This window comes from Protopterus annectens, chromosome 14.part0 (assembly GCF_019279795.1).
Source record: "Protopterus annectens isolate FY-2018-M chromosome 14.part0, PAN1.0, whole genome shotgun sequence".
Lineage (NCBI taxonomy): Eukaryota > Metazoa > Chordata > Ceratodontiformes > Protopteridae > Protopterus > Protopterus annectens.
The window spans coordinates 180,816,701-180,841,414 of NC_056748.1; the positions used below are offsets into that span (position 1 = coordinate 180,816,701).

At 43.8% G+C, this 24,714-nt stretch overlaps 1 protein-coding gene across 3 annotated transcripts in view; it reads left to right on the forward strand.

Moving 5' to 3' along the window:
- FAF1 (Fas associated factor 1) overlaps positions 1 to 24,714 on the forward strand; it is a 5,915,525-nt gene that overhangs the window by 992,362 nt on the left and 4,898,449 nt on the right. The gene's annotated exons all lie outside the window — the stretch shown is intronic.

Consider the following 24,714-nt stretch of genomic DNA (forward strand, 5'->3'; position numbering starts at 1 on the left):
CCTTCCGTCTAGGCCTTATCCCAAGGCCCAGCAAGGGGGAAAGATGTGGTTCAAGAAATCACAAAGGTTTTTTCCTGCCTCACAAGGTGAACCCCCCTCCAGAGGCAGGGGAGGGGGGAGTTATTCAGGAAGATGTCGCCTCTTAGGCAGAGGGGGCCCCTGCAATTCTGGAGACTGCGACTCCTTCCGTGGCTCCCAATACTCTCATTCTTGAAGATGTGCCTGACTGTGCTTATCTGGAGCCAGTCAGGGGTCGAATTTCCTTGTATCCAGAAGCCTGGGAAAACATCACCCAGGACCGATGGATATTAAGGATAATTTCCAGAGGTTACCTCATTCCATTCTCTTCAGTACCCCCTCCTATAAGAAAAATCCCGGACGTTCCACCCAGTCAAAGGGATCAAGCAGCCTCAGAGATATCTCAGCTGCTAGAAAAAGGAGCCATCCAACCAGTCCCCTTAGACCAAATTGGATTAGGGACTTACTCAAGATTCTTTTTGGTGCCGAAAAGAACAGGGGACCTGAGACCCATACTAGATCTCAGTCAACTCAACAATTACGTACACAAGTCCAAATTCCATATGGTCACTCTACAGTCGATTCTCCCATTGTTGGAAGAGGAAGTATGGATGTGCTCCATCAACCTGAAGGATGCTTACTACCATGTCAAAATGCACAGGGCATCCAGGTGTCACCTACGCTTCTGGCTGGGAGCCAGTCATTTCCAGTTTTGAGCCCTGCCCTTTGGCCTCACCACAGCCCCCAGGGTGTTCACCAAGTGTATGGCAGTGGTGACGGCTCACTTGAGACGTCAAGGATTCCAGGTGTTTCCGTACCTGGACGACTGGCTCCTCACTGCCCCCACCAGGCATCAACTAATTCAGACCAGTCTATACCATCAGTCTATGTCACCAATTAGCCATCATGATAAACTGGAAAAAATCTGCCTTATTGCCCTTACAGCGTGTCACCTTTATAGGAGCAGAGTTGGACGCATTCAAATGCGAGCATTCTTACCACAAGAAAGGATCACAGGGTTGCAACAACAAATTCTCACGCTGATGCCCCTGAGACATGCGAAGGCAAGACTGATTCTTCAACTCCTAGGTACCATGGCGGCGACTATCATGTTGGTTCCTCTAGCGAGATTACACATGAGACTTCTTCACTGGCTCCTCTTTGTCCAATGGTCTCTCCAGAGACTTCCGCTATCCCATCCAATCCTAATGACAGACAGATGCAAGCAGGACCTCCGTTGGTGGATGTGCACCAACAACTTGAACGGGGGAAAACCCTTTGTTCCACCCGTCCCTATTGCCACGGTGACCACGGATGCCTCCCAGATTGGGGGGGGGGCATTATCTCGGTAGGACAGTCCAAGGCACGTGGCAGGAGCACGAGATACATTTGCACATAAACGTCCTGGAGATGAGAGCAGTGCTTCTTGCGTTGCAGGCACTTCAAGAAGTTCTTCCTTTAGGGACCATTGCGATACACTCAGACAACATGTCAGTAGTGTGGTATCTCAACAAGCAAGAGGGAACCCGATCTTACCCACTATGCAGAGAGGCCATGCGCGTGTGGCATTGGGCAATAGCTTCCCAACAGTTTCTGGTGGCAACGCACATTCCGGGGAAGACAGTGTAATAGTGGACAAGCTAAGCAGGGCGGTTCTTATGCCCTACAAGTGGTCCCTGAATCGCCTAGTTGCAGACCAAATCTTCAGCAGATGGGGTCAACCTTGCTGCAACCTTTTTGCCAGCCCTCTCAATGCGAAATGCAGCAACTACTTCTCGCTGATCCCCCCACCGGGGGAATCACCCAGGGACGCTCTCGCTCACAATTGGCCCTCCGGTCTGCTTTATGCTTTCCCTCTGTTTCCCCTTCTGTCAAGGGTGATTCAGAAAGCGCAATCCTTGGGAAGCAGAATGATTCTGATTGCCCCACACTGGCCTCAACAGGTATGGTTCCCCTTCCTTCATCCTTACATTTTGGATACCCCTTGGATTCTGGAACCCCTTCCAGATTTACTGACACACATGTCGGGACAGTTCCACCCCTGTCTGAGGACACTCCGGTTGACAGCCTGGCTACTCCACTTCCATCGTTAGTCAGATGTCACAATTTTTCACCGGAAGTAGTCCACATATTGTCGTCCTCTCATAAACCATCCACTAGAAAAATCTACTCTAGCAAATGGAAGAAGTTCTCTATCTGGGCTCATTCTAGAGGCATTGATCCCTACACGGCTCCCATTGATTCAGTTCTGGATTTTTTGTCTATGCTGTTCTATCAAGGGTCCGCATCAGCCACCATCAAAGTTCAGCTGGTGGCTATATCAAACTTCCACGTGGCCAATGAGCCTAGCCTTATGGCACACAGACTATGTGAAGCATTCCTTAAAGGTACTCTATTACTTCGTCCTCCAGTATCCCAACCTGTCATACCCTGGGACCTCAATTTTGTTCTTCAAGCCCTCACTCTTCCACCTTTTGAGCCTGCAGCTACCTGCGAGTTAAAATTTTTAACATGGAAAACAGCATTTTTAACAGCAGTCACTTCAGCGAGACGGGTCTCTGAAATTCAAGCCCTCTCCATCTAACCCCCATATTTGATCTTCCATAAAGATGGAGTTTCTCTTAGACCAAACCCATCATTCCTTCCCAAAGTGGCTTCTGTGTCTAATATTAATCAGTCTATTGAGCTGCCAGTTTTCTTCCCCAATTTTTCTAACAAGGCAGAATTCAGATTTCACCAGTTGGGTGTACATAAACAGTTATGCTTCTATCTTCACCGGACGAAAGATATCCGGAAATCTGACCAACTCTTTGTCTCCTTTTCGGAAAGCCGGTCTGGTTCTCCGGTATCCAAGGTCACGCTCTCCAGATGGATAGCCAACTGTATTTCCTTCATATATCAGACAGCAGGTAAAAATTTGCCTTTTCCAGCTAAAGCCCACTCTACAAGAGCGGTCTCCATATCCACAGCCTATCAAGCTAGATTGTCAATGGATGATTTATGTGCTGCGGCCACTTGGGCTTCTCCTCACACCTTTGTTTCTCATTACAAATTGGACGTGGTTTCCAGGGGCAGATCTTCATTTGGCTCCACAGTTCTCAGGAGTATTTTCCTATGAGCCACCCAGGATGTAGGTGCTAGGGACGCTGTCCCACGGGTGAGAATGTAGGCGAGATAGGACTACATAACATCAAGAAGTTATGTACTCACCATAACGTTCGATGTATGTAGTCCAACTCACCTCACATTCTTACTTACCCTCCCGCCTTCCCCCTGCCTGGAGGATTTGGAAGTTAGATTGTATCCTGCAGAGTCCCTTTGAATAAATTTTGCTTGTATGGATGCGTGGTATGTATGCAGTAACTATGTTGTTAGCAGCAAACTAGATCTGGGGATGCGAAGCAGTGTACCATGGGATACCCTCTTAGCCCAGCCAATCAGAGACTTTTGAGCTAGTAAATTAGGCCGAGTCGGAGCCGATATTCGGCTCTGAACCCACGGGTAAGAATGTGGGGCGGGATGGACTACATACATCGAATGTTATAGTGAGTACATAACTTCTTGTTTTTGGTCATTTGGGTGGTGCAATGGTTAAACGTTGTACCTCACAGCAAGAGGTCCTCTAGTTTGATTCTTGGCTGTGGTGCCTTCTGTGCAGAGTCTACATGTCCTCCCTGGATTCTCGTGGGTTTCCTCCAGGTGCTGCAGTTTCCTCCCACATTTAAAGACATGCATCTAGAACATTTCTCCCTGGGCCTTTGATGAAAATAGCCTCTGTCTTAGTCGGAGTTTTCCGGTTAAGAAATGTTAAATAAATGCATAAATAAAATAAATAATATTGTAGACTTGGTTTCTCAGTTAGGTGTAAGGGACGATGAGTGACTTGGTGGTGGAATCTGTTTAGCTGGTCCTGTAACTCAGTCATTCAGTTCTTGTTTGATCAACCCCTGCTCTAACCACCTGGTGATGGCTGCAACCAGTGCAGAAAAATTAACTCAGATGTTCTTCATTATGATCACTGTTGCAGTAACCTAAAATATAGGAGTTAATATCCTGGTGAGGATATAATAATATATCAGCCAGCTAGCTTCCAAAGCTTAAGGGCAGCTTCCTTGAGCCCAAACCATTAGTTAGCTCAAGCTCAGTTGATAGTCAGGTTTGGGCACCAAGCCCTTCAGAGACTTTCCTGTATCTGAAGATAGCATTCCTGTGTGAGCTTTTGAGGATTGATGGTTGGCTGATACTGTTCCATCGCTGAGCAGTTCCTTTTGGGGGGACAGGACAATTTCTATTTTACATTTTGTGACAGAAAACATAATGTTTTCTGTGAAACTTAATTAAGCTAGGAAAAAGTGAGTTTATTGATTGTCGTATGAATTTTGTACACTTCTAAATGAGAGCATTACTTTTTTACTTTTATGGTAAAAAAGTTGTTAACAGTCATTTTAAATTACTTTTTCTGTGGAGAATCTTGGTTTATTTTACTTTTGGGGGCTATGTGAGTGTTTAAAGTGCTTTTTACTTTGCTTTATCAGGAAAAAGTTGCTTTTCTACAACTTAACTGTTTTACCAGTTATTTCTACGCTTCCTCAGGATTCAGGCACCTTTTTCGGCTTAACCATGGAGCAACCTACCTCTTCTTCAATTCTTTCTTCTTCCAGCCACTAAAAGAAGAAAATTGTTAAGCTGCCTTTCCCACCACAGCAGGCTATTAAAGTGCCTCAGCCGCAGGTGAGTGGTTGTGCTATGGCCAAAGCTGGTTCCTTGAACTACTTAACATTTTCCTTGGGTCTCACTGGTATAGTCCTTACACCCAACATGAACCTGGGGTTAGACATGTCCTAAGTGGCTGCTGGAGTGCCCTTGGCAGACAAGGGAGAGACACTCTTGTCAGTCCAGGAAGAAGGGGCAGAGAATGCCTTTCTGTTTAGCCAGAAAGCTGTGCCCATACCTAGGGGGGATTGTTACTGGCAATTCTGGATCTTTTTCTGCAGAAACTCTTGTCAAAAACAGAATTAAACATGTCATTTTCTGTCTCATTGACCTTGAACAGAATTAATTTATTGAGCTTAGCTTATGGTTTAGTGTAGGCTCTTGGTCCTACTTCTGGTAAAAAAAAAAAAAAAGTCTTAATTTTCTGAAGACATTCAAAAAGTTGAACCTCAAAGTTATTATGAGGGGACAGATTATGTGTTGTCTGGACAGACTTCTGATTCAGATTTTAAGGAGAATATGGCTTTGACCAGTCCCTTTGAAGGATTCTGTTTCTGAGACTTTTCCAAAAATAATAAGCTGTCTGAGTAGGAAAGCAGTCATATTTGTCATTCTCTCAGAAAATGTTATGGTTTGGTACAACTGGAATTTCCAGACCAACTCCTTTTCCTCCTGTTGGTTTGCTTTGGAGGATTTTTTCCACAGCCTGCAATTTCTCTGACAGTCATCAGACTGATGCCCCTAAAAAAGCAAAGAGATTGTACAAAGTATCTTAAGTCTTTTTTATTTTTTTTAATCCACTCTTCCAGATCTGAGCCAGCAGCTGTTGCTTTAGTGAGTCCAGCTGCTTTTGAACATTTGGTCAGTACTAATATCTGTTTTGCTGTCAAGGATGGAAGGCCTTTTATAAGTTGGGAAAAAGTGAATTCTTTTGCACCACTTGTTTTAAGAATTGTTGACATTTATGCTTGCCTGTTGTGAGAATATAAGAAATATTTTAGCATTTGTTTCCTGTTCTGAGGAGAACACTGCTTTGTGTAACTTGGTCTCTTCTGTGTGTTAGGTGACTTACCATTTTTTTGAAATGTGCACATGACTTTTCTAATGCCATGTCTACGGCTGCTGCCACTGAAATTGTTATGATGAGGTTTTCCTGGCTGCATTCTCCAAACCTCCCAGAGGATGTCATAAGTAGGTTCATAGGTGTTTAATAGGCTAATGACTACAAGGGCCTTTTTTTAAATGTTTATTGCATTTGTTTACCAGGAAGGTCTACTGGGCCAAAAAGTGCCCATTTTCAGTGGAGGCCCAGAGAGAAAAGCTCCACAGAGATATATACAATGCATACAATTATAACAATTTAAACAGTGTATTGAGTCTTTGACAAAGAAAGATAAAAAAGACAATGCACTTGAATAAATCTGACTACTGACAATATAACAGAAATTATTGATACAAAAAGAGGTAATGCAGCTGAATGTAGAAAATCAGTTGCCAATACATATACACAGGGGTCCAGAAGTGGATTATCTATCAAAGAATAAAGGTGAAGGATGGAAGAAGAAAAGGTGGGAGTAAAGAAGGGAAGAGGCAGACTCAGGTTTGGAAGGAGGGGAATACTTTATAAGCCTAGCCATGCATTCCAAATCTCTGAAAAGTTCTAGTACCCTTGATAAGTGTAAGCAAGGGCTTGGGAGATTAAACATTTACAAGCACAGGCCTGGGAAGTCATTTACAGGTTGCCTGTGTCCATTAGAGACATAAGTGCAAAACTAGGGATGGATTTCCTGTTCCCCAACCCACTTGAATTGGGATAGGGAGGAACTCTGCTTCATGTGGATGGGGAGCCAGTTCCAGAGATGGGGTAGTCTCTGGAATACATACCTGTCTGTCCAGCAGGTCCTATGTATATCACAGGCATGGTTTAAGTCTTTAGAATGGGTAATTCTGGTATTGTTTGTCCTTCTGTTCATATGCTGCAGTATTCATCACATAAGGGAGTCCACCTATGCCTGACTTGTGCGTCCGGCCAGTATCCAAAAGCCTTCATGCTACTACGAAGTACGTGCTATGCCACAACACATTATGCAAACGTCAGCCATAAAGAGACTCTGAGTATAAAGCGGAAGTCAGCACGCACCTACCTCAGAACTTTTTTGCCTCCTGTCTGATTGCCTGCTCCAGATGTTTGCTCGCCAGATTTGCTGTGTTCGAGTTTCAGATAAGTCCCCATTGGGGTTTTTTTCTTATTAAAAATGTTTTTGCTGCTACTTGTTTGCTAGATTCATGTCAGCTAGGAAGGACAAGTGCCCGTTTGGAAGGCAGATACCATTTAAAGACACCCACGAGCTTTGTCTGTTTTGCTTAGGCCCAGACCACGACCACACCGAGTTCCCTATTTGTAAATCCTTTGTCCCTAAGACCCTTAGGAGTTGGCTAACTTCTCTTAAGCTATATTTAGAAAACCAGCGACTAAAATGTTTAGTGCATGAAATGGATGTGACGTCTGGCCATTCAGATGAGCCTATATCGAAGAAAGGCCAGCAAATTGTGGCCTGAACCTTCAGCTGTGCCCTCTCTTCCAGTCGTTTAGCCCAGGGCTGGTTCATAGGTAGGTACTAGGCTATCTGCCCGAGGGCATTTATAAGCTTAGCCAGAGTGTGTCGGCTTTTGCCGCCCCATTGATTAACTGATCCTCCCTCTGTCAAGCAGAGCCAATGAAGTAATCCCAGGGGTGTATTTTCTGCTACCCATCCACTTGTCAAGGTTTCTGTTGAAGAGTGTTAGTGAAGGGCTCTGTCTGATGTAATTTGGAATTTTGTTCCAAAGCATGGGGTGTCTCTGTGACAGGAATCTATCCCTCCAGCATGTTCTATTTATTGTTGCGGCGAGGTTTAGCTCAATAGAGCATGTGGCTCGCAGTGACTTGGATTTCTTTTGGTGGAGCATGTCCATCAATTCTGAGTTGGACATGGCTTTGTAAGTCAGGCAGAGATCACCTCTGAGTAAGCGATAAGCCACTGAGTACAGCCGGAGACTTTTCAGTTGGGCTGCATAGGACATGTGTTTGAGACCAGTAATCCTCTTGGTGAGGTACTTTTGTGGTCTTTCCAGCTGTTGGAAGTGTCTTGTGAGGTACATCCCAAATTGATTACATGGATACTGTAGTTACAAGCTTGGGCGCACACTAATAACAAATGTATATATTTTGTAACAGCTGCTGTTTCATCCATTAGATGCTCTGTCTTTTTCTTGGAAGGAGATGTTTCTCTATGCATTCCCCTCTTGCCTCTGTTACAGAAGGAAGATTCAGCAAGCTCAACCAGAAATCTTGCTGGTGACTCCCTTTTGGCTAAGACAGCACAAGTTCCCCCTTCGCCTGCACCTAGCCAGGGGCAATCACCACAAGTTACCTCACAGGATGGATTTACTCACACAGGACAAGGGAACCCTAGTACATCCACATTTGTCGGTCTGAATTTGACATTGTGGATGATAGGGTTTTAATTCCTTCCAGACACTTTTTTTTTTTTTTTTTTTTGAGGACATGCTAAAAGTTCTGCAGGAGGCTAGAAAACCCACAACTCTGGTGGCATAAAAGGACCTGCAACCACTGTCGGTTGATGTCCTGGTAGTTTTGTCCTATCTCTGTAAATTGATGAAGGCTGGGTTGTCCTGTTCTTTGGTGAAGGCTCACCTTTCAGCCACCTCTGCTTTTCTGCCTATGACTTCACCTTTGGCCTGTAGGTTAGAGGTAAAGCTATTCCTTAAAGGCGTCCTTCATATCAGACCTCCAAGGAAACCAATGCCCCCTCCTTTGGATTTCAATTTTGTGCTGGAGAAGCTTACACTGGCATCCTTTGAACCAGCAAGCTCCTCTTCCCTGCAACATTGTACTTAGAAAACTGTCTTGTTAGGGGGCAATTACCTCAGGTAGAAGGGTTTCAGATTTACAGACTCTGATGTCTATTCCCCCCTTCACTGTCTTCTGTAGAGATAGGGTTTTCCTGTGTACAGACCCTACCTTTATGCCTAAAGTGTTGAGTGAGTTATCTTTAAATCAGTCCATTAACCTTCCTACCTTTTTCCTTCACCCCAGTGCCCCAGTGAGAAAATCTTCCACATCTTAGATGTGCACAGACAACTCAGATACTACCTTGACAAGACAAAGCATATTCACACGTCAGACTGCCTGTTTGTCTCTTACCACCCAAGAACTCTGAGTAAGTCATTTTCCAAGCAAACTATTCCAACTGGTTTGTAAAGACATTTCCTTTTGTTATTTGTCCAATGGAAAGATACTTTGTTTCCCCAGTGAAAGCTCACTCCACCAGAGCAATGTCCTCTTCTGGGGCATTTTTTAGAGGTTTGGACATTGGCTCCATTCTGAAGTCAGTTAAATGATTCTCAGCCCAGCCCATACTTGCACAAAACAGTACAAGCTTGACACCATCTCTAAGTCCAGATCTGGGATTGCAAGAGCAATCCTACATGGATTTATTGAGAAAGCATCAGCTATTTCTCCTCCTAACCTGTCACAAGCTTGAGCTTTGGCATTTTCCCTTATGTGATGAATACTGCAACATATAAATAGAAGGACATAGAATAGTTGTGTAAAATCTTACCACACCATAGATGTCCATCTCTTCTGTATGCTGCAGTATTGCATTCCCCACCCTGCCTTCCCCCTGATATTTGCCTAGTTTCCTGTTGATATGCTTCCCAACCAGAATCTCAGGCTGGTGCTGGGCGGCATTCAGTTCTGAAGTAGGTGCATGCTGATGTCTGCTTTATACCCGACATTTCTTTATGGCCGATGTACGTGTAATGTGTTGTGGCGTAACATGTACCTCACAGTAGCATGAAGGCTTTTGGATACTGGCAGAACGTAAGAATCAGCCAGAGGCGGATTCCCTTATGTGAATACTGCAGTATATAGAAGAGAAGGACACCTATGGTTATGGTAAGATTTTAACAACTATTCTTTTTGCAGATATGCAGGAGGTCCATCATAGTCGGGTCTGACAATGCCCTGTGTGCCAGGCCTAGATCTCCCCTCAAAAACCTGTAGGAGGCAGAATACAGGGATACGGCCTTGAGTCAGTCTGCATAGGACATTTTACTCATGCCCTGTATTCTTTTAGTGAGGAACCTCTGTGGATGTTCCATTTGTTGGATATGCCTGGTTAGGTACATACCAAAGGGAGGCATTGTACTCAATGATATGTCTGATAAATGCAGAATATAGTGGAACAATGACTTCCTTGGACCTAGATGCTATACCTCTGTTTATAAGTTGTACGACATAGAATAATTTTCTCACTGCTGTAGATGCACGATGGTCAAAGGCTAGATTACTGTCTATATGTGTCCCTATGTCCATGATGACTGGGTCAACTCTATGGGGTGTGTTGTCAATGTGATAGTTACCAGGGGTGGATGACTTCCCAAAGTATACTATTATTCATTTCTTGGTGTTTAGTTTTAGTCCATGGCTCTGATACCAGTTATTTGTCTGTCTCAGCCCTTCCTGGCGAACATTTGTGTCACTGTGGGATTCAATGACAACTCCTAATTTGCAGTCTTCTGCAAATTTAGTTAGCCAGAGACCACTGACATTGGCTATGACTTCAGAGAAGTAAATCCTAAAAATGAGCGGTCCAAGGACTGATCCCTGAGGGACTCCACTTGTGACCGGCCTCTTTGTAAGGGTTGACTCCCCAGTTCTAACTTCCTGAGTCCTGTCTGTGAGCCAGTTGGCTATCCACCTGGTGACATACAGGTTTGTACCTAACCTCTTGAGTTTGTCAACAATGCCCAAGTGGGGTATTGTGTCAAATGCCTTGGCCAGGTCAAGGCAGGCAGTGTGAACCATTTTGCCCTCATCCATTGCTTTGGTGACCTTCTCAGAAGACCTGCCCTTGACAAAAACAAACTGGGTTGGATCCAGTGTCTGGAGTTTTACTGCATCATTATTGATCATTTCCATGATAATTCTTTCCATGGCTTTGCACATAAGACTAGTGAGAAGACGTATGGGTCTGTAGCTGGCCCACCTTTGTGCAGAGGGTTGACTTGTTGTTTTCCATTTATGAGGCATGAAGCCTGTTTGGAGGCTACAGTTAAATAGCAGTTCTAGAGGGCCTGATAGATCAAGTGTCATGCTATTTAGAAGAAGGCATCCTGATTGGGCCTATTTATGCAGTATTCTTGGACTTAGAGAGAGCATTAAAGACCTGTTCCCTAGTGATAGCAGGGGGTGTTATATTCAATGGTATTTCTTGAGGGAAGGTTGAGGGGGAGAGAGGGCTAAAGTTGGAGCTGAATTTATTAACCAGTAGGTTTGCTATATCTTCTGGCTTTTTTAATTTCTCTAAGTTCATGAAATTAGTATTGTTTCAATCTTTGATGCCAGCCAGAAGTGCTCTTCGCAGCACCTGCAAAGTGCCCAGTAATGACTCCTCCTGCAATTGGTATGGAGTTACATGTATTGGTAACTTATCTAAGTATGATTGTAGATTCTTTTTATAAGACCTGTTGCTCCTACTACTGATGGAACTGTCTGGGTATCTTTCTTCCACACTGCTCTTGTTTCTGCTTGCAAATCCTGATATTTTATTACTTTGTGTCTCTCTCTACGCAAGACACTGTAGTTCACTGGGTGTGGCGATTTCAATGATCAGTGCTACTTTTGTCTTCTGGGTCAGTATAGGTAGCTCCATTTACAATGAGCTCTGCACAGAATTGTGTATTGCCTTTGAGGTTGCGGACATAGCTAAAGAATGCCTTGTGGCTGTCCTTGGAGCGGGAGGCCAAATTTACTTCAAATTTGGCTTTGGTAGACTTTATCTATCCTCTGAGTTATTTGCTTAGTTTGGTGAGAATGCTTTTGTCCTGATGAGTGCTGTAACTCCAAAATTTTGCCATGATTATCTTTGTTCTGTTATACAGCCTATTGATTTTGTGATTCCACCATGGTGGCTTGTTTTCTGAGTTAGTTCTGTACTTCTTCCTGGTGGGTACAGCTGCCTGTATGCAGCTATTAACATACTTGTATAGGGTTTCTGCTAACAGTTCTGCATAGCTAGCAGGGTTTATGGGGGGTTGAAATTTTACCAGGTTATCGCTTAATAGCAGGAAGTTAGCCTTAGAATAGTTCCTGCATGTTCCAGGTTTGGCTGGTGGTCCAGGTTTTGTTTTACTTTCAAGGAGACCATTTTGTGGTCTGACTTTACTAGGGAAGACATTACACTAGGGGGGTGTGCAGCGCACTCCCATATTAGTGAGGGCCAGATCCAGTATGATTGCACTCCTTGTTGGTGTATTTGCAGTCTGGTCCAGGGAGTTTGTGTTTACAAAATCTGGGAATCTCTGTGCCTGTATGTTTGGTGTTGCATAATTTTCCCAGTTAATGGTTGGGTAATTAAATTCACCCATGAATATGGTATTGGGTTGGATGGGTGAGTGTTTCCATTGACTTTTAATGCATGGTATGGGTTTCTTGGGTCATAGAGAGGGGGGGGCCTATAGCTTGCAAGGAAGTGGTATTGGATTTTGTCTATGGTGATTTGATCGTGGAGCAGCTCAAATGCATTGTCCTGTCTTACCAGCCTTGAGGTATGTTTATTTTTGTTGTAAATTGAAACATCTCCACCTTTAGTCCCTGTATGTGTATTAGCTGGTCTAAGTGTGTGGAAGGCATTATAACCTTGCACAGTCAGTGTGCTGTCTGTGACTTTAAACCTTGTCTCAGTGACCATACAGACATCAGCATTCTCTAGGGTGAAGAGAGCTTCTAGGGAGTGGAGTTTTTTGTTTAGAATCCTAGCGTTGAGCAGTAATACCATTAGAGTTTTTTGGATTTGATTTGCTATGTCGGAAGTACTTTCAGTTTGCCTAAAAAAAGGCACTGTGGGGGAAGACAATGTTTTTGCTAATAGTCAAAAGCCTAGAGGGGAGAGGTGCAGACCATCCCTGGCAAAGCAGCGTGGGCTATTGACCATCTCCTTCCATGTTAACAAATATTGCACCACCTTAGAATGACACCAGAAACTAAGCCAATTGTTAAAGTCAGCCATCATTTGTTCGTAATGTGGCGTCATCTTTGGAGAAGGTAAAAGGCTGCTCAGTGCTAGACTCTGACATGGCTTAGTGGTAAATCACTTTGGCTATAATGTGCATGGTCCTGGGTTTGAGCCTTGCAGAGGCTGTTTATTTATGTGGGAGGGTGGCCTAATGGTTAAGGTGTTCGCCTTACAAACACAAGGTGCAGAGTTTGATTCTCACAAGGGATAATTGGCTAGGCTTAAAATGGCTCGCAAGGGCAGTTAGCTTAGTACGAACCTATGAACTATGAACTCATATGAGTCTAGGGCACATATTCTGAGAGCTTCATGATGTCTATCTTCATATAGTCAAGGGAGGTACATCTCTGGTCATTTACACCCACATGGACTATGACTGAGTCATACTGGTACTTGTGGTCCACTGATCTGAGTATGTGAGTAATACGGTGGATCCTAGCCCCTGATAAGCAACTGACCATGGCTTTCTCTGTACTCAGCCTGGTGAGAGGGATGTCATTCTGTCTCAAGGTGGAATCTCCAATGACCAGATTGTTGGATTGTGTGCTGGTTTGGCTTATGGGATTAGAAGTAAAGGCTCCATGAAGTGTGGGTGTATGTGTAGATGTGGGTGTTGTTTTGAAAGAGTGCATTTGGGGTTGCTGAGGTATTTGTTATATGTACTTCACCTAAGAGGTATTTGGGGTTTAGGAAGGTTACATTTAAGTGCTTCAGCATATGAGAGTGTATATGTTTGCTTTGAATTGTGTGTGATGGGTGCAGTGTGTGTACTACTGACAAACCTTATTGAAATTAGGAGTACTTTTATGTGAGAGCTTTGCCTCCTGTGACATTGTGTAAATACATCTCTCACATACCGTATCAGTTTGAGAATTAACTGGTTGTTATTAAACATGAGGCAATTTATACATTGCCTCAGGATGCCCATATCCAGCAAGCTGGTAATGGAGATAGTGGGAAAGTTCATATCCATGGCAACAGACCCTTTTTATTGATTAGACTGTTGGAGTGAGAATATAAAGCAATGTCAAGAGTATCCAGTTTGCAACTCGGGAGACAGTGCTTGTCACTGCAAACTAGTTGTCTTGTGTGCAACTAGGTACTGGTGAAATTTCAGTTGTGCTTTTACAGGAAAAATGTCACTCAAGAGGTCAGTGTCTATACAGGGCACTGCCATACATTTGAGTGGAAACTAATAAGTAGACCCTGAAAATTTAAGGATGAAGTATTTAGGCAGATATTCTGAAGTTAGAAACAAATCAAGCAGTACTTACTGAAAACAAAGAATTACCTTGTCAGGAATGATGAAAAGAGGGGAGCCATGTGGATGGCTGCTGCCTGACCTTTACTAGTGTTGGTCTCACCACAGGTTTACTCTGCTGGGATACAACCCTCCTCTGCTTCTTCTCTCACCAGAATCAAAGTATTAACACTAGTCCCAAGATGAGAAACAGGCCACAGCCTGTTTGGTGACCCACAATCTTTTCCCAGATGCTGCAAGGGGGTCTGTACGCTTTTGTAGCTTTTTCCTAGCATATGTCTTGAATAGCAACCGGACCAGTCAGGAGCATCAAAGTACAGACACTCACTGCCCAACCAGAAACAGTCAGAAATCAATGCACTTTGCTCCTTCTCTCATCAGGAGCAGAATATAAGCACAAATACAAAACTGTCACATATGAAGCAGTTATTAGGCTTTCCTGTGATCAGCAGTCTCCAGGAAATAATATCCCTGTGCTCCATCTCTCACCAGGAGAAAACAGAAGCACTAATCCCAAGATGACTACTGAAATATAGAATGTGGGCTCTTCAGTAACTGGTGGTTTTGCAGTAGATGATTAAGGGTAAGATGTAAAATAAATGGCTTAATATCCTAAGTACGGCAGTGTGCACTAAGCAGTTAAATATGAAAAATGGGGTAACAACCTTTAGCTGTGTAAGTGGAGAGAGAGCCTTTACTTTCAAAAGAACAAGATAGATTGAATGGGAGTGGGCACTTTGTATTCTGGTTCTGTGGAAAACAGTGGGATGGCCAATAAGGGGAGTGATTTCATAAAATGATAATTTTATGCTTACTCAGATCAGTCAATGAAAGGGGAGAGAGGAAAGGAGACGTGGTCAAATTATCATAAGGGACAGGCAACTAGAAAGACAGCTGTGTGACTCACACGAGATATACAAAATGCAACTAACCTTCCCCTCACAGCAAGTTGTGGCAGACTGTGGGTGAGCCTTTCCAGAAAAACAGCCTTCTGCTACAGAGGTTATTAAAAAGTGTGATGCGAGAGGGAAGATGATTCAGTAGATTTCTCGGCCCTACTTATCCACGTTTAGCAAGGGATTCAATGTTCCCTCTACAACCATCTTTAAAAAGCAAAATAAACAGTCCCAACAATCTACATTGAAAAAAAACAGTGAAAGCAGTGACAGGGAGCTTACAAAAGCAAGCAGGAACCCACTCCCCCAAGCAAAGGATAGTCTAGTAAGTCTGAATAACTGCATGACGGACTTGCCCCCCCCCTCCCCGATATCTTGACACTTCCTTAATTCTCATAGAAAGTGTTACTGAACCTCCCTTTCTGTGTTGCAGATGGGCTGTGAGAGTAATCCGTCAAGAGTACAGATGGCATTGGGTGTCTCACTGTTCTTTTTGAGGAGTCCTTTTCGTCTAATAGACCAAACTCTTCTTATTCATGTTGTCATATAGCATGTGCTCACTCAGAGGGGTGATAGAAGCTGTTCCTTCTCTTCAGTTATGAGAAGGGTTTTATTTAAGGATGTTTCTGGTGTCAAAAAAGATTCTTGGAGATCAGTTCTGGACCTTTCTTTTCTGAACCAGTGTGTGATAGTACCCAAGTTCAAAATGTTGTTACCCCTTACTCCCCTTTTGAGTTTTCTAGTGACCTTAGATTTAAAAGATGCATATAGCCACATTCCTGTAGATAGCAATTTCAGATGTTCGCAGTGTTTCTGTGTCTAAATCACATTATTAGTTCTCTGCCTTGCCCTTTGGGCTATCTACTACACCAAGTGTGTTTGCAAAGTATCCAGTTCTGAAGTAGCCTACTACAGACTGCAAGGTGTTCAGATTTTTCCGTATTTAGATGATTTGCTTGTCTTTGCAGATTTGTTTTCAAAGTGTCCGGAATCTCTCACCTGGATAAGGGATCTCTTACTCAGTCTGAAATTCCAAGAGAGAGCATTCAGAAGTCTTTTCTGACTACTCACAGGATTGGTTTCCTGGACACCTCAGTTCAAAGAGCTTTTCCTGCACATGAAAAAGATATGTATTTAGAGCTATTCCTGAAGTTTTCCACTCAGACTTCCATTTCAGCAAGTGAATTTCTGAGGATTCTGGGTCTCATGGCAACACTAATACTCATGATACGTGTTGTAAGACTCCACGTGAAAAATATCTCAATGGTCCCTGCAGCAATATCCCTTGACTTTTCAGATTCTAGTTGTGGGGTTTGTGAAAAGAGAAGATTCTGTGGTGGAGACACCTCATTTCTCTGAATCCAGGTCTCTGGTAGGGTCTCCAATGACTTTGGGCTCAGATCCTGCTTGCATCTGATCTCCTGCCGTCTTTGAGGTGTCTGATCTATTTTTCCCCCCAGAGCTATCTCCCTCAGGATGCTTTCAACAACCTTCCTAGCAGATAAGATGGGGAACCGGTCCTGTAGGCTGCCCTAAGCATCTTTATCTTTTCATCTTTTTTATCTGAAGCAGATCTGGACAAGATGATGAGGACCTTCTTGAAGGACAACATACAATTATTACTTCCCACTCCCCTTGCCTCTGGGATAGTGAGACTTTGTCCGCTCACTTTCGTGGTTATTTCTCCTTCTCTGGCTGATCTGTTGGATTTGGTGGCTTTGGATCCAGGTTCTTCCCACATGGCTCCCCTGTCAGAGCTAATGACCTGTGTATCCTCAGCTCTGATTATATCTCTGACCCGTATGACTCCAGATATGTTGGAGCTGAATGGGTCCAAGTGCTGAGGGGTCAGTGGCCTCAGGAGTTGCTGTCGCCTCTGCTTTTTGCAGTCTTCCCTGTCTCTGAGTCTCGGCTCTCAACATTTCTGTTCTGGCATCTTCTGTAGATCCTAGCAGAGCAGTGTCCATGTTGGACTTCTGTCATGGTCTTCAGATCCCCCCCTTGTGACCTGCGTCAGTCTTGGTGTTTGAGAAGTTTTGAGAAGATTCTATGCTGAGCAAGAGAAGATGGGACCCGCACATTCCCCGAGTCCATTCCAGACTTCTACAGTTTCTGGATCTTTGGTACCGTGGCATCAGTCCTTGGTAATAGGGGATACCAGTTGGTCTCGAGACAACCCAAGTCATGAGTTCCTCTGTTGCTTCCCACTCTTTGCTGTTGTCCCCCCCCCCCCCACACACACACACACACACACACCCTGTGAAGAAGCATAGGAAGCACATATACAAGAGAAGACATCTAGATTCCCTCAGGATTTTCTTATTGAAGACACTGACCATGAGGAAGGAAAATGGTCCCACCATGGATCTCCTTTGGAGATCTCCTTTCATTGCTCAGAAAGAGGGGAGGCTGGTCCACCAATGCTCCTTTTCCAGGGGAACTGGTTTTCTTTGAGGCTTTTGGTGCAGGACTGTGAATGACCTGGGTGGCCCCCTCGGCAGATGTCTGTTTGACCAAGTATCCTAATGGGCTTGGAAGAAGCCAGGCATGGTAGAACCCATCTCTCACAAGCTGGCCAAGATTTTGGTATCTCTTAAAGATGGGGCACATTGGAGTAAAGGGCCTGCAGTGGATACCATTGTGGTGACAGTTGTCACTAAAAAGGAACTCTCCAAAAAGAGTGCTTCTATTCACCCCTGAAATAAAAACTGTAGGGGTCTGGACAGATGCAGGAACTGTGTGTATGCTTTAGAGACTTGCTGTGCATTGAACTGCATGTCTCATTTGACCAGATTGCAGAGGGATTTGGCAAAGGAGCTGTCAAATTCCCATGCAAATGCCACAACATTGGAGTCCTGTTGGGTGTTGGAATCAAAGCTGTCAACCATGCACTCTGTTTCCACTGTGTAAATGCATCTCTTTTCCATTGTCGCAGGATGCATGGACAGAGCAGTAGATACTGGTCTGCCATCATGTCTGAATGCATCTATATGATTTTGCAGAAAGCGTCTTGAATGCCCCTTTTATTTGGTGTACTTTATTTGGACTTAGATCAGGAAAGCACTAAGCAGGAATGAACATGACTGCAAAATGTTGTTTGCCATCAGAATCAGTATCTGCTTACCTGAGAGGACCTTTTTGCATAACCAGAAGGGTGAGAAATATTTTTGTTCTGAAAGTCACATGACAGGACCCCCCAGGAGTAGAGGGAGGTTGCTGGACATCACCCAAGGGGCAGAGGTGGACCACAGTCCATGGGTTTTGAGTTCCTTTCATCAACAAGTCCTTCCAGCACTCCTGAAAGATTTATTGACTGTGCTTCTTTGGATGCATTGTGGGAATGACGCTCTTAACACCCACCCCCATGCCTGGAGGGTCATTACCCCTGACTCATGGGTTATGACAGTGATAACAAGAGGCTATCACATCCCTTCTAGACTTGTAAACCAAGGCTTTTCCAGATGTTCCACTCCAACAAAGAAGGGCAGCAGCATATGAGAAATATTAAAGCTGCTAGAAAAATGAGCAATCCAGGATATCCCACCAGAACAGAGAGGATCACAAGTCTACTAAGGGTTCCTGTTAGTGCCAAAAATGAACTGAGACTTAAGGCCAGTCTCGGACCTTAGCCAGTTAAATTAGTTTGCCAAGCAGACGTCATTTCGGATGGTCACTGTATAGTCAGTACTTCCTCTTCTGAGGTAGGAAGATTGGATGTGCTCAGTAGATCTGTAAGAAGCCTATTTTCATATTATGATAGTCAGGCAGTCCAGGAGGTTCCTGCACTTACAGCTGGGAGGTAGTCATTTTCAGTTGAGAGCACTGTCCTTTGGTCTCACAACAGCCCCCTGGGTGTTCACAAAATGCATGGCAGTAATAGCAGCCTGACTTAGGTTGCAGAGTTGCAGTTGTACCAGGTGATCTGCTGTTGTCTTTTTCATCTGTACCTTAACTGTTTTTTTTTTTTTTTTTTTTTGTAGCGCAGGTTTTTGGGAAATAAGTCAAGTTGTTGATGTTTAAGGTTGCCATCTTTCTTCAGAGTCTATTCATCTCTCTCTTTTTCCTCCTACCTCCCCTTTAGTTAAAAAAAAAAAAAAAATGATATATTGTTGCTGTTACCTCTAGGCCTAGTGCCCATCTCTTTTTTTTTCCCTTGTACTGTTTATAGTAGTCTTAGGACAATCATTGGTATTTTCTTTCCGTTTCATTGGCAATTTCTTGTTACCGTTGTTGGCAAATAGCTTGTTCAATTTCTGTAGCTGTTCTCTGTGTTTTTGAATTTGTTTTAGGGTTGTTTTTGACTTGGTAGCATAATGTCAGAGAAGCCTACGGGATTTAAAAAAATATTCATTGTGTGAGCACAAAATACGTAACTTGGATGCCCATTCCTAATGCATCTGCTGTCTTGGGGCTACTCATCTTGAGGTTGAGTGTAAGATTTGTTTCAGCTTCAACTACAGAGAGGTTAAAAACAAGACCAAGCTAATTCTCAAGGGTTTACTGCCTTCTTGTTTTTCCTCAGTTTATGGAGCTTCCCCTTTACAAACCAGTGAAAAATCTCAAGGAGAGAAAGGAAACACGTCTAAGGAAAAATCAAAGGAGAAGGCTAAAGAATCGAGAAAGAACACCCCTGACCACTCTTCTTGCTTGGTGCCAGCTTTGTCTCTACCTTCAAAGATATCTAAAGTTTGGGATCCGTCCACCTCTTTCAATCCTGTGTTTTCTCTGTCCCATAAACAGCCTTGGTTCTCCCAGAGCTGATTCCCTCAAGACTACATTCTCTTTTTCTGCAAGAAACTCCCAATAGAGTTTCTAGATATCCATCTACCTCCCCATCCTTCAGGTCTGCCAGGAGCCTGTCTGAAGCAGATGTGGACAGGATGATGAGAAAATATTTTAGGGCCCAAATTCAGTTGGGAGTACTTCCAGCTCCATCTTCCATTGGACCCATGAGCTTTGGACCAGCCCAATTCACCCTTCATGACTCCTACTCTTATCTTCCCTTCAACTTTGGATATTAAGGATCTGAGAATTCTGTGATTATCTGGGGTGGTCCCCAAGCTCTGGCCTTTATTGACTCTGATATCTTCTCTAATCCAGCCAGCGCCGATGTTGTCAGAGCTGGAGGGATCTGAGAGACGCAGCTTTGGCACTGGATCCGGGGGGGCTTTGACTCTGAGATTTTCAGAGCCATCCCTTCTGCATCGGGCCTCACCACTAGACAGTTTGTCTCCAACCTCTGCATCTAGGCAGGGTCACAGGGAACTCTTGGATTTCTCCAGGCCGGTGGCTTTGTCTCATAGTGGGGTATTCTTAGGTTCTCCATTGGTGTCTGAATTTGAGGCAGTGGAGAGAGCTCTCCACATGAATGGAGACAGGACAGCCTTACCCACCTTGGGTTCTCCCTCTTCTCAACTGTATGTCATGGGTCCTAAGTCTGCTAATTCTTTCCTGTTGGGGCATCTGGTCCATTCCAGCTTTGAGACAGTTCTTTTGCAGAATCCCCCCCCCTCACTTCCAGGTCTTCATTAGATCACCCCCACAAGGAGGTTCCCCAGAAGCATAAATGCGAGAGGAAGCACATTGATTCTCCACAGAAATATTTAATTGAAGACACAGACCTCAGTGGAGAGGAGGGGTCCCCCAGGTCACCCTGTGAGGATAGCTCATTTGGAGAAATTCTCGAGCTTCAAATGCAGAAAGATGGTTGATCATCAGAAGTTCCTTCCCATGAGGAATCAGTGTTTCTTGAGGACTTCTAAACTAGCTCAGCTACATACTGGGTGGTACCTCTGGTGGATGAAATGGTGGACCTCATGTCCTGTTGGCCTTGAAAGGATCTGATTACAACAGAACCCATTCCAAAGAAACATAAGCACCCATTGGAGCAAGAATCCCCAGTTGATGCCATGTTTGTAGCGGCAGCCGCCAAGAAGGAACTTGCTAAAAAAACGTCCATGTCTGTCTTCCTAACAGAGAATCTAGTGCCCTGGATAGATTTGCAAAGGGAGTTTTTGCCTCAGCAATCATTGTCCTATAGTCGCTCAGTTACCTGCCACATTTTACAAGATTCATGAGGGACTTGACAAAGCAGATTTCCAAATCCCTCTCTCAGTCCATGTCAGCAGAGGATAGAAGACTGTGTCTTTGCAACTGACTACCCTACAGTTCCTGTCAAATGCTTCCATGTGGCTGATTTCACACATTACTGAAGGTGTTTCACGAGCATCTGGTTCTGAAATTACCATTAGGAAGCATGCCTGGATGCAACTTTGTGGAGCACTACAAGATGTCCTTCATCAATGCACCCTTTGATGGATTTACTCCCTTGGATGTAAGTCTCTCTGAAGTACAGAGAGATGGAGGAATGTAAGGGAATTTTACCTTGAATGCATTCAAAGTTTTTAACTTTTTGGGATGTACCTTCATTGAGTCCCCCTTTTCTTTGTTTAAAAGGGCCTTTAATTATGTGCCTTGTTTTAAGTTGGATGTTGTTAAAGCTCCCGTTCGATTGAAATGTTTTACATAGAATCTTAATTTATGATTTTTTTTTCTCCAGACAAGCTGTTTGAAATTGGTGAGGTGAACTTTAAGAGAAGTACTTTTTTAACCACCCCTTAACCATATGGTGGAAGTTTTTGAAAGATTATGTTTAAAAAGCTTTAGAGACCTTTGTATGGAAAATTATTGCTTCTCTGATAATTTAACACTGGAAGAGAGATTTTTTGAATTTTATGATGAGCAGTAGAACATTACAGGTGATGAAACCTGACAAGGGGGTGGGACAGTTCTAATGGACTGTGTTGACTATTCCATTAAAATGCTGGACCTCCTTTCAAATGAGAAGACATATACAAGGGTCTCCAAAAACAAAATCAACATTGCTTACAGCAACATTGATTTCACATTAATGGATTTAGTGCCCCAGGGAATTATGGATGTAGCTATGTTTAACTTTGTGACAGCTGAAAAAGTAGTTATTCCTTCTATTTTTGGGTTCCCTAAAATACACAGAGACATATCGTATCTCCCATTTAGACCTATTGTGGCCAGTAGAGGTTCTAAGACTGAGCCCCTGACAGTTTACATTGATAAAATGTATAAAGAATTGTTCATTTTCAAGGCACACATTTTGAGAGATTCCTAGTAATTACTGGAGAAGTTAAGAAGTTCCTTACAGTGACTGTTACTGGTTTATTACTGTCAGTGTGGGTAATGTATTCCCTTTAATACCACATTCCAAAGGTATTAATAACTTTTTAGCAGTTTTAGGTTTGTGTGAACTTTGTCTTGCAGGGAAACCAAAATAATCAAATGCTTCTTGGAAATAATTTAAAAAAAAAAACAACTTTATGTTTTTGAAGGGAAAGTTTTCCATCGAGTGTTTGGTGTGGGAGTGGGAGCAGCTTGTTAGCCCATTTATATCAACATAGTGTTGGCACATTGGGAAGAAGTTTACATCTGAGTTTTATAAATATGTTGTAGCTTATTATTTCAGATTCTTGATGACATCTTAATTTTGAGGAAAGGACCCCCTGAACATTGGTGTGAATTCAAGTCTTCTCTTGATAGTTCAGCAAGGTTTTTAGAATTTACACGGAAGTTGAACCTTGACAGTATAAATTGAGTATTACTTTCAGAAAGGACGTGTCTACCATGGCATATACTTCTACTGTTTTTAGAAAAAATACTTTTTCAAATTCGTACCCCTGTTTTCAAAAGAAAGGAATTGTGAAGGACCAGATGGTCCGTTTGTTGAGGCTTATTGAGTCTGAAATTAGATTGATTATTTAATGGCATTATTTCATGAAAGAGGTTATCCTGAGACCATAATTAATATTAGGAGAAAAGTGGTTGAATGAAGAATAAGTTTCATCCCCTTCTTGGGATTACTGACCGAATATCAGATACATTTTTAAACACTGATAATCGTAAGAACCACACAGTGGCTAACCTGAAGTCCATGTCAGCAGAAGAGAAGAAGGTTTTCTCCTCCTGCATGGCCACCCTAACTGCTATTTCTAACACATCTATGAGGCTGCATTCTCATGTGACTGAGGGCACCTCTAGGGCTGCTGAGATGGACGTTGCCATCAGGCGGCATGCCTGGCTCTGGCTTTCTTCTTTTTCAGAACCTTTCAAGGCATCATTTACGAACGTTCCCTTTGACAGTTCAACCTTGTTTGGCAAGACTGTTCGTGACACTCTGACCTAACTGAGAAAGACAGGAAGACCTTGTCTGTCATCAAGATCCGCTTCTCTACTCCACAAACATCCTTTTCGAGGAATCAGAGCGGAGTCAAGAAGATGTGGTTTCAGAAGTCTCAGGGTTTTTCCCAGGATGCTCAGGGTTCGTCATCCCCCAAAGACAGAGGGGGAAATGACAGATGCTGCCCTCATGGCATAGGGGGGTCCGAAGATCCAGGGGTCTCGAGATTTATTCTCGGACAGACCTTTCAACAATCCTGAGGGATTGCCCGAAGGCTCTGCTCTAGAGGCAGTCGGGTGGCATCTCTCTCTGCACCCAGGAGCCTGGGAGTTCATCAGAAATGATTGTTGGATGCTGCAAGTAATATCCAGAGGTTATTCCATCCCATACCTTCACCCTCCCTCTCTGACAAAACTCCTCCCAGATGTTCCACCTTGTCAAAGGAAGGAGGCAGCCATAGAGATCGCCAGGCTACTCGAAAAGCAAGTCATCCACTCTGTCGCCCTAGACCAGTCCGTATCAGGCATTTATTCCAGGTTTTGGTGCCAAAGAAAATAGGGAACTTAAGACCAATTCTGGATCTCTCTACCCTGAACCTGTCTGCTGTCAAGACAGGGTTTCAGATGGTCACCCTTTAGTCCATTCTGCCCTTTCTGCAGATGAATGACTGGTTGTGCTCAGTGGACCTTCAGAACGTGTACTATCATATCAAGATGTACAGACACTCCAGACGGTTCCTCTGCTTCTGGCTGGGAGCCAATCATTTTAAGTTCAGAGTGCTCCCCTTTGGACTCACCACGGCCCCCTGGGTGTTTACCAAAGTGATAGCGATAGTGGTGGCTCACCTGTGGCTGCAGGAGGTTTCAGGTCTTTCCATACCTGGACGATTTGCTCCTTTCCACTCCTTCCATCGACTGATTCAGGCCAGGGATTGTCTTCTCCACCTAGCCTCTACCTTGGTCATCATGATAAATCTTGCCCTGTTCAGGTTTTGGACTTCTTAGGTGCTCAGTTGGATACGATTCAGGGCAGGGTGTTTCTACTGCCAGACAAATTATTGTCTCTTCAGCATCACGTAAAGTCTATTCTTCAGACCCAGCTTCTCCCTGCAAGTATGGTTCTTTGGGTGTTGGGGTCCATGACAGCCATGATCACTCTTCTGTCAACCGCACGCCTTCACATGCGGATTCTTCAGTAGACCTTAGCAGTTCAAAAGGTCCCTTTTCGACCTTCCATTGTTGTAACTGGTCTGGCTGTCCCAAGTTTACCGAGACTCTCTACAGTGGTGGTTTTATTTCCCCGACCACCTTCTGGGCTGCCCATTTGTTCTTTCTTCCCCCTCGATCATTGTGACCACGGATGTCTCCTTGCTCAGGTGGGGGGGTGGGGCATTGCATGGGATGGACTCTCCAAGGCACATGATCTTCCTTAGAGATCAGTCTGCATATCAGTGTCCTGGAGATGAGGGCAGTGCTTTTGGCATTGCAAGCTGTCCACCCCTTTCTTCCTACCAGGATGATTGCCATTCAGACA